This window comes from Prionailurus viverrinus, chromosome B3 (assembly GCF_022837055.1).
Source record: "Prionailurus viverrinus isolate Anna chromosome B3, UM_Priviv_1.0, whole genome shotgun sequence".
NCBI classification, from domain to species: Eukaryota; Metazoa; Chordata; class Mammalia; order Carnivora; family Felidae; genus Prionailurus; species Prionailurus viverrinus.
In genome coordinates, this window is record NC_062566.1 from 43027464 (window position 1) to 43043648 (window position 16185).

The window sequence follows — 16185 nt, forward strand, 5'->3', positions numbered from 1 at the left end:
AGAACTTAAACGACAAGGTGAGAATTTGTATTGTTTTTATAGCCAAAAAGGAACAAATCTGACACAAATCACAGGAGGAAAATGTTTTTAAAATATGAGGATTGTGTTATGGACTTGTATCCCCCCAGAATTCATCTACTGAAGCTGGTATTTGGAGGTGAGACCTTGGGGAGGTAATCAGGGTTAGAGGAAGTCATGAGAGTGGGGCTGCTGTGATGAGATGAGTGTCCTTATAAGAAAAGACATCATAGAGTTTTCTCTTCTCCAACCCCCTCTCCACACACACTAAGGAAAGGCTATGTGAGAACACAACAAGAAGGCAGCCATCTGCAACCCAGTAAGAGTCTATATGAGAACCTGACCATGCTGGGCTCAGACTTCCAGCCTCTGGAACTGTTAGAAAATAAACTGTTTATGCCACTCAGTCTGTGGTATTTTGTTACGGCAGCTTAGCAGACTAAGACTGGAAAAGAGAGCAAATGGACACAAGGAGCCCCAGCGAGGAGACTACTGCAAGGTCTAGCAGTGAAGTTTTCAGGTCAGAGCTGGCAGCAGGAATGAGGAAGCCATCAATTACCTATGGAAAAAAATAAGTTATTTCACCCAGCCCCAGGGTTCTGAGAAGTTATATTCAGAAACCCTCAATCTCCATTCCCATGTTCTTTCGTTTTGCTGTCTCACCATCTACTCTCACATCACTGCAATTTAATACAGATTTTTCAAGAAAGCATGAGGAATTATTACAATGGGGAATGCAGAGACAGAAAGCCCCAGAACTTTCTTGACTCTAGTTAAGTGACAGTCAAATCATCCTATAACCCAAACCTAGTCATTGTCTTATCCAGAATACTTAATAAATAGCTCCTATGGAGCCCACAAGTCCACAAACCTCCATCAAAACCACCCTAATAGGCCTACCAGCTCTGAGTTCTATAAAGTTTGGATTTGCTGATTTAGAATAAAATAAAGTGAAAAATTCTAAACAACACAATCTTGTAAACACATACATACAAAGAGGGAAAGCCCCAATATTTCCCAATAAAAGGTAAGCCAGGTGTTTTATTTATTTTGTAAAAAAATTTTTTTAATCTTTATTTATTTTTGAGAGAGAGACAGCATGTGAGCAGGGGAAGAGCAGAGAGAGGGAGACAAAGAAACCGAAGCAGGCTCCAGGCTCTGATCTGTCAGCACAGAGCCTGAGGTGGGGCTCAAACTCACAAACTGTGAGATCATGACCTGAGCCAAAGTTGGATGCTCAACCAACTGAGCACCCCCAGGTGCCCTGCCATGTGTTTTATATAGCCAGACAAGCACACTAAATGGAAAGGGGCAGTAGTAGGACCTGGGGAAGCCTTCATCTTCCCTAATCATAAACCCCAATCAGTAGCATCATCAGATAGCTAGAGGCCCTGATACCTTGTCATTTATGGGTAAGACAGCCCTTCCTGCTTCAAGCACATGCATATAGCAGATGGAAGTTCCACATGCATGTCGCAACTTCAGCCTTGCACTCTTTTGTCCTCACTCAGGAATATACCAAATCCACTAGATCCCATGCTTTTAAATCTTTAAAATGTTAAACTCTTGGGGCACTTGGGTGGCTCAGTTGGTTGAGCATCCAACCTTGGCTCAGGTCATGATCTCATGGTTTGCGGGTTCGAGCCCCATGTCAGGCTTTGTGCTGATATCACAGAGCCTACTTCTGATTCTCTGTCTCCCTCTCTGTCTCTCCCATGATCATGCTCTCTCTCTCTCAAAAATAAACATTAAAACAACTTTTTAAAAATGGGGTGCCTGGGTAGCCCAGTCGGTAAAGCATCCGACTTGAGATCATGTCACGATCTCGTGGTTCGTGGGTTCGAGTCCCACATCAGGCTCTGTACTGACAGCTCAGAGCCTGCTTCAGATTCTGTGTCTCCCACGCTCCCTGCCCCTCCCCCACTCACACTCTGTCTCTCTCTCTCTCTCTCTCTCAAAAATAAATAAACCTTAAAAATTTTTAATTAAAAATAAATAAAGAGAGGCACCTGAGTGGCTCAGTTGGTTAAGCTTCTGACTTTGGCTCAAGTCATGATCTCCCAGTCCATGGGTTCAAGCTCCATGTCGGGCTCTGTGCTGGCAGCTCAGAGCCTGGAACCTGCTTTGGATTCTGTGTCTCCCTCTCTGTCCCTACCCTGCTCATGCCCCTCTCTCTCTCTCCCTCTCTCTCTCTCTCTCTCTGAAAAACTAAAAATATGTTCAGATTATTTTGTTCAGATTAGTGCTCATCAAACAAGGCAAAAGCAGAGTATTCCTAAGAACTATTCAGCTGTCACACTTACTTAAGCCTGGGATTAACCTTGTCACTAAAAGAGATCCTCAACAAACATTTAAAACAACTAAGCTGAAAAAAAAGGATTCAGGGATACTAATTTTGAGAGCTCTATGGTTTGGGATATAATTTAAAATTCTAACAAAGAATGTGTGTAAGAACTTAACTTTCTTGCCTCACTATCACCCATCTAACCAAAGAGAGAAAGAATTCATCTGAAGAATTTAGAAAATTTGAGCATTCACCTGATGTAATAATCTTCAATAAGTGACTGTCAGAAATGTATGAGTTTTGCATAAATAGTCATTCTCTCCATATATACTTGCAAGCTTAGAATCCCTTCCAGAGTTGCTATGCCACCTGACATAACAGGACAACCAATATCTGTGCAGAACCACAAGTCTCCACATTTTAGAAAGGAAATTCCTTAAAAATTACTTAACCTGATCACTATCACAACCCCTTAAGGCAATATTTTTATTTCCCTCATTTTACACATAAGATAAACAGACTGAGAGAAGTTAACATACTGCCCTAAGATCACAGATCTAGTAAATGATAAAGACAACACTGAACCAAAACTTTGTGACTCCAAACCCCTCCTCTTTCCAATATACAGCAGTGTGTCTCTATTCTCCACCACCTTAAATGTAAACAAACGATCTTACAAAGACCAATGAAAAACAACCAGACTTTACCAGGTACTCTGTCAAATATCTACAGATGCCCTTCAACAAAATGAAAGCCCAGTCTACCTTTAAATAAACGAAAATACAAAATGGACTAATCAGCACCATTCAATACAATAAAAGCACAAGTATCTTCATTTTAATGCATTGAAAGTTCTGTTGCCAAAATTAAATTTAAACAACTTTTATTAAAATCTCTTCTGTATGTTTAATAGCATTTTTAAACTACCCTTGGGATAACTATTTTCCATCTGCTTTTACTTGCCTTTATAACTAAATAAACACTAAATCTTTGAAAAGGGGGAAGTGAAAATAAAGAATTCTCCATACTATGAAGCAACCATTCTTTCTTAGACCTCAACTAAATAATAGCTGTTAATATTCCAGTATTTTACAACTATCAAATTCCATCTTTTTCCCAAGGCACAAAGTCTGATGACAGCTGGACAATAAGACCATGCACAAAAAGAATTACACTCTCCTAAAGACATTTCAAGTTGTAGTTTTTTATATATAATATCTTGTAATACCTTAATTTTTTTTATTGTATGAAGGCTTTGATTATTTTGTTTTCTTTTTAATAAAAATAAATTTTGAAGCACTTTCTTTTGGAGAATACATCACACCAGTTAAGTCTCCTGTTACAACAACAAATTTTAAAGATTTCTAGAGATATTAAATTCCCCCTCAAGACAAACCTTGCCCTGTGGAGATTAGTATCAGTGCAGGTGCAACTACAACTCATCAGTTTGCTACTTCTGAGGGGCAATAAGAAACCACAGGCAAATGTGTATCACTGTTGATTTCTCTATTTCCTCTGCAAAATGAAGTTACCAACTTCCTATAAGAATTATGAAGAGAATAGTGTATGAGTAAGTATTTACAAAATACTTCTACCATTAAAAGAGTAGTCTTTTAACAGTAAAACTCCTCCTTCCCTCAGTCATTCATTGGACAAAGTACTACTGCTACACAACTTGTTTAGCAAGCCTCCAGAGCCAAACTCCATCTGTGCTTTGTGGCACTACAAGGGAAATTATGTAAATACGAAGGCAAGAGAGACACTGGCTGTATAGCCTGTTCTGGGTTCCTACAGGAAAGCATCTCAAATCCCTGCAAACTTTAAGTGGATTTAATTACTCAATTATTTATTAAAGTTTATTTATTTAATTCAGCTTATTTATTTAAGTATTCATGGTTTCAAGACAGCATCACTGGGAACACTTCAGGGAACAGGTTTGTAAGGTAACCAGAAAAATCCAAATGGCCAACTGACATGCCCCTGACATGATTATCAAAACAGATAATCAACAAACTAGTTTCACTGCTACTTTCGTAGTTTTTATCAATAATACGACTGAGCCAATGACAGGCTCCTGAGGAAAACTTCACACACTCACTAGAATCACAGCTTGTTTTCAGTGGAGATGCCTTTAATGAGTATATTGCAGGAATAAACATTATGCTACTAATCTATGGAAACTTTTAACCAAATAAAAGGAGAGAATAAAGTTACCAAAGACTGGTTTTGTTCATTTGTCCCATACGAAACTGTATTTTAGCTCCTCCTTTTCTTCATGGAAATAACTTGGTAGGCTTCTCTTATTTGTTCCCAGCCAACAGTTAAAACTGGGTATGTCAGGGTTGAGACTGCCTTTTGAAGGTGATCAGTGTTAGCTTTATATATTATATACATAATTATCTTTATGTGGGCTTGTATATCTGTATGTAAATATATCTTCTACTAGCACCCTGAAAATTTCCATGCAAACTGACCAGGGAAATATCAGTACACTCTTTGGTCCAAAAGATGAAAAAGCGTATCTCTCTTCAAAACAGAAATTGATTCTCTAAATCAATGTACTGGCCACAATACTCAAACACAAAGCTCAGCCTGAAAAACCTATATTCCAAGAAGAATTTCCTCTATGTTAACAAGTCCACCACCATTATTTTTTCTGTATTTAATATAATAAATTATTCAGTCTAGACTTTTAGTCCAAAAAAGAAATTCTTATTTTGAATTGTAAAAAATACCTGGGAGACATACACAAGAGGGAGAGCTATAAAACCTTTTCAAAAATCCATTGGGACAGGTGGATTTTAAAATTCATTTTTTCAAATTTAAGAAAGAAATACAGTGTACATACCATAGGTTACAAATCACTTCAGCACCTGGTAACCACAAAAGAGCTAGGAAAACAGACTGTCAACGGCCTCCCTTCACATAAGGTCAGATTTTGCCACTGAAAGCTGACAAATAATTTAAGCTGAATTTAAAAAAAAAATTGATTCAGACCTTTTTGGATTTCAAAATTTACAGATCAGATATTGTGGACTTTTGGCAGGTAAAAGGTGGTCTTGACGTATAATGAATAAATTATGCAGGGCGCCTGGGTGGCTCCGTTGGCTAAGCGTAGGACTTGGCTCAAGTCATTATCTCACGGTTTGTGGGTTCAAGCCCCAAATGGGGCTGGCTCTGTGTGATGGCTTGGAGCCTGGAGCCTGCTTCAGATTCTGTGTTTCCCTCTCTCTGCCCCTCCCTCACACATAGTCCATCTCTCTCTCAAAAATAAAAATAAAAACATAAATAAAAAAATAAAGCTATCCCTTATAGAACAAAAGAACTAGCCAATACTTAGATGAGACATTTAGGATATTTAGTAGGGTCTTAAATGGCTCTAATTACTTGCCTACTTAGAAAGGCATAATCAATTCAAGCTGTCTATAAGGTCCCACCAAGAGACTGGACATGAAACAATGTTCCCCTTAAACTTTAAGGTGGGACCAACACTGCAAAACATATTATAAAGCCTTAGCATGTCAATGCCAAACAGATAGGCAATGAACCTCTGACCAAGTGACAAAGTCAGTTGGATATAGTAGGGCTTCCGAACAGTAAAAACCTAAGAGGACCTGCTAACTCAGGTTTTTTGCTCCTTGAGACCCACACAAACTCAGATTCCCTAAATTAACTTGTGGCCAAATCATGCTTCTGCCATAAGTTCAAAGTGAAGCCTAGCATTTTTTTCTCTCTAGTGGTACAGCAAACCTTTTATTTATTCTCAACAACCTCAAAACAGCATATGCCTCAAGGACTGAGAAGCCTGATGACTGTAATTCCCTCCTAGCAGGGATCCCTGCAGTGCTCCACCACTACTCACAACTCTTGCTGAGAGCAGCAGCACATTTGCTCATTGACTGAAGCTGCGTGATCACATTAAGTTCAACCTGTGTTCCCTACATTAACCACCAATGAAGTGGTGGAATAGTAATCATGAGTTGATCCTGCTCATTTCAAAGCCTCACAATGGCTCACTGGCAAAACCACTGGAAGAGAAGAAACCAATTTTTGAGTGATGTCTCTGAAGAGATTTCACTGGAGTAACTGGAATAATCTTTCAAATTCACAAAACTCGCTCAGTTCAAATTCAGGCACTTTCCTAGCACCTAAAACACATCTGACAAAATGACACCTTGAGCCAACATTTTTAATAGCCAAAAACATGGTAAGGCATAGCAGTGGTTGTCTTTTTAGTTTTTTTTTTTTTAATGTTTATTTATTTTTGAAAGAGAGAGAGACAGAGAGAGGAAGAGTGTGAGCAGAGGAGGGGCAGAGAGAAAGGGAGACAAAGAATCCAAAGTAGGCTCCAGGCTCTGAGCTGTAAGCATGGAGCCTGACGTGGGGCTCGATCCAACGAACCACAAGATCATGACCTGAGCCGAAGTCAGACACTACTTAACTGACTAAGCCACTCAGGCACCGCCCCCCCCTTTTTTTTTTAAAGTAATCTCTTCTGTCCTGCACCTTGTCTTAAATTGTTTTATTATTTTATTCCAAAAATTTCATCCCTGAGTCACGACCCAATGCAATCAAAATTAGTAACCAATCCCTAATCTGTTTACATTTCAGTGTCATCTTTAAATATGATCTTTATGTCCCCAGTCAGCTTAGAGTAGCTTGGATGACTCACCCTAGTCTTTATGAAAACACATTTTTTAACTTGGAACAAAAGAGAGCACGTTTCAAACAAGAAACAACAACAAAAAAATACAAATCTCTCTCTACAGAAATATGCATTTTCTTCTCAAGTCATGGGCATGTTAAGAAATTACAGGATGATGTGGCTGGAAACAGAAAACAAGAGTTTCAAAGATAAGCGACATTACTAACAAATTTCTCTGTGGTAGCAAGAAAAGATCCACGAATACATAAAGACAGTTGAAGACTACGCTCTAGAGCTGGGCTTCTCACTAACGAAAGCATAGTATAAGCCTGCATCCCGCCCTGCCCTCACCCCAACCCCAAAGATACAAAGCAAAATAGGATGAAGGCAATGCTATAAGCCAGCCACAATGCATGTTCTTACAATCTCAGTTTTACTCAATGATGAATTAAAACATATTTATATTACAACAAATATGTTTGTGCTGGGGAGTAGAAAGTAAAATGCACATAAATCTTTAAGATAAGATTTCTTCTGTTCACTTGCAATGTGTTGCTTCAGGCTACCAGGGGAGTTTATGTTCTTTCTCCTCTGCTATTAAGAAAAAAGTGGAGAAGCTCTACTCAAGAGACTCTGAACATTCTCTCCAACCTGTCTCCCAGCTATTCTATCCTCTCAGGTCACGTAATTTTTATTTTACTTATTTATTTAAACTACATATCATTCCAGAAAGAATTTCCAGTAGCTAGGGAGAGAATATGGAGAAAACATTACATCCAAGTGGCAATGCCTAAGTATGGAAGAGGGTTTTCAAAAGGTGTACACATTTCTGTCCACCATTCTGCACTATTCAATATCTAGTCTACAAAATGACAGTATTAAGAAGAAATCAACTGCACAAAAAAAAAAAGTAGATAAAGGCGGGTGGTTCTTAGGTACCTGATGACCTTTCGAAAATACTCTTTGGGGGGGAGGGACTTTTTTTTTTTTTTTAAACTACTCTGCTACCTGATTTCTTCTTAGACTTTTGACAATACATACAATTTTATGACACTGAAAAGCAACTTTGATATGGTACTCTTGTGGGGTATCTATTTCCTCACCCCCACTACCACTAGCACAACACCTGGTATACAATAATAGTTCAATAAACATTGGCTATAATTCTGGTTATATTACTATTCATTATTAATATTATCATTAGTATTACCTAAAAGGGTGCCACAATAATAATGGCAGCTACCATTTTTGAAGCTGCTATATGGCAGGCAATATATAATCCTGTTTGATCCTCTTAAAGATTTTGAAGGTAGGCAGTATCATCCACTTTTCACAAGAAAGAAAAGTATGCTCATATCATTTAAATGATTTGCCTAGTCACCTAGGGCCACCCAGCTAATAAGTGGCAAAGTACTGATTCTAATCCAGTTGTTTGGTTCCTGGACCCAATTACTCCCACTCTCAGATAGTACCCCTCTTATAAGTCAAGAATTTAAAGGCTCTCTCACTGATAGACTCCAATTAGATTCCACTCCATTTCAGTCAGCACAAGTCAAAGAATGACAGGAATTCCCTCCAGTCACCACACAACCAATTTATATACAAATATAAATCTATACCTAATGCATCTTATACTCCATATATATATAAAAAATTGTATTTTTACATTAAATTATTAGCCAAAGTCACTAATTTTATACATCTAACTCCACCATTGTCATCAATCCTTGGCCTGATAATTTATCTCCCTCTGAGTTCATCTCCCTAAGGGTATTCATTTACTCTCTTAACTTTAATTATAACTTGCAGGCATAAAAAACAAAATCTAGGGGCGCCTGGGTGGCGCAGTCGGTTAAGCGTCCGACTTCAGCCAGGTCACGATCTCGCGGTTCGTGAGTTCGAGCCCCGCGTCGGGCTCTGGGCTGACGGCTCAGAGCCTGGAGCCTGTTTCCGATTCTGTGTCTCCCTCTCTCTCTGCCCCTCCCCCGTTCATGCTCTGTCTCTCTCTGTCCCAAAAATAAATAAACGTTGAAAAAAAAAAAAAATTTAAAAAACAAAATCTACATCTCCTATCCAAAGGAAATTGAAGTGTGGATAAAAATACACGTGTGTACAAAAAGGTGTTCACTATCACATTTTTTTAATAACAAAAAGCAAATTAAAATCTCTAAATGTCAAGCAGTAAGAGAATGGATTTGATAAATTATGCTATCTCCATTCCATGTAATACCACACAATTTTAAATCAAGTTTTAAAAGAATCTTTAAGAAGATGAGAAAAATGTTCGTAGTATTAAGTGAAATAAAAAAGGAGGACATAAAATGAAACCATCATTAAGATCTCAACTTTGCAAACATAGGACTAATAGGAAAAAAAAAAACCAAATAAATCAAAATGTAACAATCTCCTCCGGACAGTGAAATAATGGATTTTTTTTTCCTTTGTTGCTTTTTCTGTTCTCCAACTTTCTTTTCAAGGATAACTATTAATTTTATAGGCAAAAAAGAGTTGCTATTTTTTGTTTGTTTTTACCAACATCTTTAACTCATCTCCAAGCACTCTTCTCTCATAAATTCCAAAATTAGCTAGAAGAGTCCCAGGTAGTGTGAAACTAAAAGTGCTCAAAAAAATTCAGCACTATCACCCTCCAGTTATTCTAGAACTGCAATCTTAAGCCATTTCTCTTACCTACCGAAATCCAATCTTTCAAATTCTGTCAATCTTTTTCTTCTGTATTTTTCCTTCCTACTCCCTATACTAATACCAAGTCCAACCTTCACCAGCTCACCTCTAGATTAGCACATTAGCCTCCTGAATGAACAAATGCTTTCCTTATTCTATTGTCTAACCGCTAACAATTCACTCCACCAGAGCTAACTAGGTGCCAGGCACTCATCTTGGAGCTTTACCTGTATTAACTCAATTAATATTCATAACAACTCTATGAGGATAGCTACTATTAGTCCTATTTTACAGATTAAGAAAAAGAAGCACAGACAGGTTAAGCAATTTACCCAAGATCACCCAATTAATAAGCAGCAATGACTGGATTTGAAGATATGTAGTCGGCTCCAGATAATAGTATGTAAATATGAGCTACTCCAGGAGTGCGGTGGCGATCAATAAAAACCAGCTTCTCTTTCCCTGAACTGTATAGCACCTTGGAGCAAGTCAAATCCCATTTCCGGGTATCTTTCCATGCTACTCCACATCTAGGAGGCCAGTTCTTCTCTTCCCTAATTCATTTTCCATATCTCCTTCAAAAATGAACTCTAAATTCAAGATCTCTGAGTTTTCCTTAAGATAGTTCCCTGACTCCTCAGCACATTCTTATTCTCACACGTTCAATTTTAACTACATTAATATGTAGTTGTTGATATTTTCTTAGGTCACATTAGTTTAACCCACAATTTTACATGTTATCATCATATCTAGAAAATGGAATGCCTCGGGACGCCGGGGTGGCTCATTTGGTTAAGAGTCCAACTTCGGCTCAGGTCATGATCTCGCGGTTTGTGAGTTTGAGCCCCGCATCGGGCTCTGTGCTGAAAGCTCAGAGCCTGGAGCCTGCTTCGGTATCTGTGACTCCCTCTCTCTCTGTGCCCTCCCCGCTCATGCTGTCTCTCAAAAAATAAATAAATGTAAAAAATATATATTTTTTTTTAAGAAAATGGAATGCCTCCACTTTTTTGGATCTATGTCCTTCTCCATTTCCCACCTTCTTGAAAGCTACTAGACTAGCACAAAGTCTAGTATCTGCATAAAGTAAATACTAAATAAATATGCAATTAACTAATAAATATGAGATATGTATGGCTCCACTATTTAACAAAGAAAGTCATTCATTAGTCTTTAGAACTGACATATTTCAACCTTTATCTTCTCATTTTATTCCCTAAACATAAAAGCATTGTATTTCTAATTGCAAAGACCTCATCCAAAAAAATATATTCAAATTATACTCAAAAGCAATTTTATTAAATGATTTTTTTTAAAGGTATCCCACATGCTAAGAAATAGCTTTTTTCCCCCCCAAGAGACTCTAATAGTGGTACTTCACTCCTATGGGAGAGTTCTATCCAAGTCTTCCACAACACTAAGCAGGCAGTGACATTCCAGGCATGACTGCCAATTGTTCAGTAACAGAAAACACTATCTGGCTTTAATAAGAGATTATTCTAAATGGCACCCGTTAAATCTAAAATGTAAAAGCAATTGTTTTTACATTTAAAGTTGGGTATCTGCACCTTCATCTTCCTATTCCAAAACAATTACTTTAAAACTCAAAGAAAAAGATATACTAAAGGATATCCTAAAAGACAGAAAGTTGACCTCGTATTTAAATTGTTAATGAAGGGGCACCTGGGTGGCTCAGTCTGACTTCAGGACCTGGCTCGGCTCATGATCTCGGGTCATGATCTCACTGTTGGTGGGTTCAAGCCCCGCATCAGGCTTTGTGCTGTCAGCTCAAAGCCTGGAGTCTACTTCAGATTCTGTGTCTCCCTCTCTCTCTGTTCCTCCCCTGCTCATGCTCTCTCTCTCAAAAATAAATAAACATTAAAAATAAACAAATAAATAAATAGTTAATGAAAATAGAGGTGCCTGCATGGCTCAGTCGGTTAAGCATGTGACTTCGGCTCAGGTCATGATCTCACAGCTTGTGAGTTCGGGCCCCGCATAGGGCTCTGTGCTGACAGCTCAGGGCCTGGAGCCTGCCTCGGATTCTGTGTGTACGTCTCTCTCTCTCTCTGCTCCTCCCCTGCTTGTGTTCTGTCTCTCAAAAATAAACATTAGAAAAAGATTTTAAAAATGTGAATGAAAACAGATGAAAATAAAATTCACTACAGGTACATATGCCTCACTGTATATAACAAGCAAGTCTCATTATCTAATCAAATTGTTCTTCAAATACATTATAAGCCATGACTACTTAAAGGAACACTACAGGGACTGTTCTAAAAGGCATTCAATACTCACAGCTATAATCTTGTCTTTAATTTTTTTTTTCCAAGTTGGAACTTTCATATACACCTTTTCTCTAAAAGACTCCTTTGCTACTTAGCTTTTATCTTAAATGAGCCACTTAACAGCAGACCATATTTATCCTAAAATATATTTTTCTTTACATGCCTACTGACTATGCAGTTACTCTCATTCATCAGAACTTGCCAGAAGCAAATGTCCAACATGGTTCAGTTACCCAAATAACAGTATTAAATTTGAACAAGCGTATATTACCACACGTTTATTACAAATTTTAACACTGATAAATACACACTATGAAGCACACCCTGCTCATTACCTTAAAATACCTTACATGAAAAGAGCAAACCTAGTTTACCCTCTACTTAAAATCACCATTCCTATGTATATTACAGTTCAATTAAAACACATGTTGGTAACATTTGGTTTCCTTTCTTGACTTTTTTTCAAATGCTACAAATAATACTACAACAATTTGAAAAGCTTACTCCATGTTTAAAAGGATGAGCCGTGGGGCGCCTGGGTGGCGCAGTCGGTTAAGCGTCCGACTTCAGCCAGGTCACGATCTCACGGTCCGGGAGTTCGAGCCCCGCGTCGGGCTCTGGGCTGATGGCTCAGAGCCTGGAGCCTGTTTCCGATTCTGTGTCTCCCTCTCTCTCTCTGCCCCTCCCCTGTTCATGCTCTGTCTCTCTCTGTCCCAAAAATAACTAAAACGTTGAAAAAAAAAAAATTTTTTTTAAAAGGATGAGCCGATATTTACTAATCTACCATGGATTTTCTTTAATTACTTTTGAGAAGTGGATGCAAATATAAAAGGGAAACACCTGGAATCCTTGCAGTGATGTAAACGTTTTGGTATCCTCACTGTATCACTGTCAATAACCTAGTTCTAATATTGTACTACAGTTTGGCAAGATGTTACTTTTGTGGAAAACTTGCTAACATATACATGGGAACTCTATAATGTTTCTTAAATTATATGAATATATGCCTTCATATGTATATGAATCTAAATTATCTTGAGACAAAAAGTTTAATTAAAAATTTTAATTTAGGGGCGCCTGGGTGGCGCAGTCGGTTGGGCGTCCGACTTCAGCCAGGTCACCATCTCGCGGTCCGTGAGTTCGAGCCCCGCATCAGGCTCTGGGCTGATGGCTCGGAGCCTGGAGCCTGTTTCCGATTCTGTGTCTCCCTCTCTCTCTGCCCCTCCCCCGTTCATGCTCTGTCTCTCTCTGTCCCAAAAATAAATTAAAAAAAAAAGTTGAAAAAATAAAAATAAAAAATAAAAATAAAAAATAAAAAATAAAAATTTTAATTTAATAACAACTCATTTTTCTGGCTCTATATCAATACTTTCTAAAAGCATAAAGCTTGTACAAGTGAAAAATTTTCCCACAAAAAAGCAGGAAGAAACTTAAGAATGAAAAATTGTATTCCTTTTAAAAATTAAGAGCTGGTAAAGAGTTCTTACAATTATTTCCAAAACTCTTGAGCAAGAAGAAATCTATCATGCTACAAAAGTCTGCTTTGAGTAACGAAAAGTAAAGCTTTACTTGCTAATTAAAATAACTTTCTAGAAATATCAAACACAAATAGGCACATTATATATAAATAGCTTACAAAATGAATTTATCCCACTTCCTTCCAATATGTTTTACTACTTGGATTCAAAAGCTAATAAAAGAAATTTGGGGAGTATCATGTAAACGTTTAAACTACTAAAAATATGGGCACCTGGCTGGATCAGTTGGTTAAACTTCCGACTGTTGATTTCGGTTCAGGTCATGGTTTCATGGTTCATGACACTGAGCCCCACGTCAGCCTCTGCAATGACAGAACTGAGACTGGTTGGGATTCTCTCTCTCCCTCTCTCTCTGCAGCGCCTGCACACACGCAAGCATTCTTTCTCTCTCTTTCAAAATAAATAAATAAACATTAAAAAAAAAACTACTAAAAATTAAACCCAGTATCACACACTCAAAATTCTGAAGTGGGAGGGGAAAGCAGACTTAAACACCTGAATGAACTACTTCCTTCCATTTCACCAATCCTTTAATCAAGTTTTCCCCTGATACACTGGCCTCTAACGTAGTACCTCACTTTTAACGCCTACAAAGAGAAATACCTCTCAAGGTCACTTATAAGAACATCTCAGACTCTGTCCTACCAAGGGGGCAAATTCAGTCTTATGATCATAATTCCAAGAAAATGTACACCTTGATAAAGAAATAGCATTGTAACAGATTTCTCCAGTCAAGTAAGTAATAGTAAATACATATGCATTTTTTCCAGTCACTTCTGAAGAAGTATCAGCTATTATATGTTATTTGTTTTAGGAATAAGATTAAAAAAAAAATTATGCACTGCAAAATAGGTTTTCAGCTAAAGAAATTCTAAATGTATTATATTTTTCTCAAAAAAAGCCCAATGTGAAATTAAGTCATCCTCAAAAAGAACATAAGAAAAAAAATTATACCGCACAACTACAGTTTTCATGAGGCAAAAGACGGGCGTTTTACAATGTTAGTCCAAAGACCAAAAAAAACCAAAAAAACCTCTAATCTTTAAGTCAGTTCTTCAGAAAGAAAATCAGATCTTCAGCTCCTTTTATACTGCAAAGAAACTGGCATTAGGGCGTATCATGTATCTTTCAAAATCAGGACAGAAGATAATTCAGATGGCAATAAACCATATAAAGAAAATAATATTGTTGTACCAATTTCTTCAAGAAAAAATGGCTATAGAAAATCTTTATCTACCAATACACTCTGATATAAAATAATCACTCATGCCATTGTCCTTTCCCCAAAATTTAAATCTATTCACTAATTATTAAAGGTCATGCCTTTTTTTCCCTGGAATTTAAAACAAACCACTGAAATAAATATTACCATGTCCACTGAACACGTGTTTAAGGTCAAACTTTCAACAGATAAGTAACAAACCTAACACTTTTAAAATTAAAAATTTCCCACTCCAAAGAATCAAATACTGTATGACTACTTCTGCAATGCTGAAAAATAATTTTTTCATTGTATAATGCAAGCGACAGAAAGAAGGCTCACAAATGCTCCAATGTCATGCTTATAATAATACAAACCAAGTTCACAAATACTTTCTAATTTCACACACTACATAAATCATACATTAATTTTTAAAAGTGAAAAAAATATAATTGCCTTTATTCTAAAACCAAAGTATTTCTGATACCAATTTTCTAAAGTTCATGTCCTTCTTATCAATGAATGTCAGTTAAATACATTTTCCATAATTCAAGCTGGAACAGACTAAAACAGTAATATCACTACTTATTTAAGGAAATATAGTAAGTATCTTCTATGTATCAAACTAAATCTGAAAGTACTGGAAAATGAATTATTAGTTGCAAAAACTGAGATACAGTCAAAACAGTAGTAAAGAAAATATATAGCCTTCTTCTACATTAACTACTGATATTTTATCATATCCTTTTGAATAGGTTTATATTAGCCTTTAGGATGTTTAACAGCTAAAGTGTTTTTATTTTATTTATTTGAGGTGTTAAACAGCATGCTATATTTTACCCATGAACTGCAATTTCATCATGAAATAAAATTTTAATAAATTATGTTAGTGAACTATTTTTAAATAGAAACACTTTTTAAATATAAAGTGGTAAAAATGTTCTAGGTTATGACATTTCCTTCTTTCCTCGTGTTTTGCTCTCACAGTATCTTAAGAAATCAACTATCATTTTACTAGGGAAAATACAAGCACCGGTCAAAGAGCAGTTACTAAATTTCAGTCTAGGGATTTGACAGCTGGTTTTCTTAAGATGACGCTGTCCATGGCATTATTTTTTCGTCTTTGAGAACTAAGGAATAAGTTTAACTTAAAAAGAAAATTGTAGCTTTTGTACACTGGAATGGACCTTGCTTCTGGACTGTTTAGTTTTGAAATCATGAGTTTAAATAAGTTAGGGAAAAAACAAATGCATACTTAAGAAATATGAGATAAATGTTAATAATGGAGAATGGTTATAAAGTAAATTTAAAGACCACAGTGCTAATGTAGGAATAGGAATCTTATTAAACTTATTCTAAATACTATTCTAATGTAATCTGAATGTAGAATTCAGTCATCTTAACAGATATCATTTGAAAATAAATCTTTCTATTCATTTATTTGTAACATTTGCTCCTTTAACATTTTTAAAACTGTCCCAATTTTTAATTTGCTCCAGACTTCCAAGGGATTAGCCACCTTTTAAAATAAG

General features: G+C 36.8%; 1 protein-coding gene across 8 annotated transcripts in view; it reads right to left on the reverse strand.

Moving 5' to 3' along the window:
- Positions 1-16185, reverse strand: part of TCF12 (transcription factor 12) — a 382275-nt gene that overhangs the window by 363115 nt on the left and 2975 nt on the right. The gene's annotated exons all lie outside the window — the stretch shown is intronic.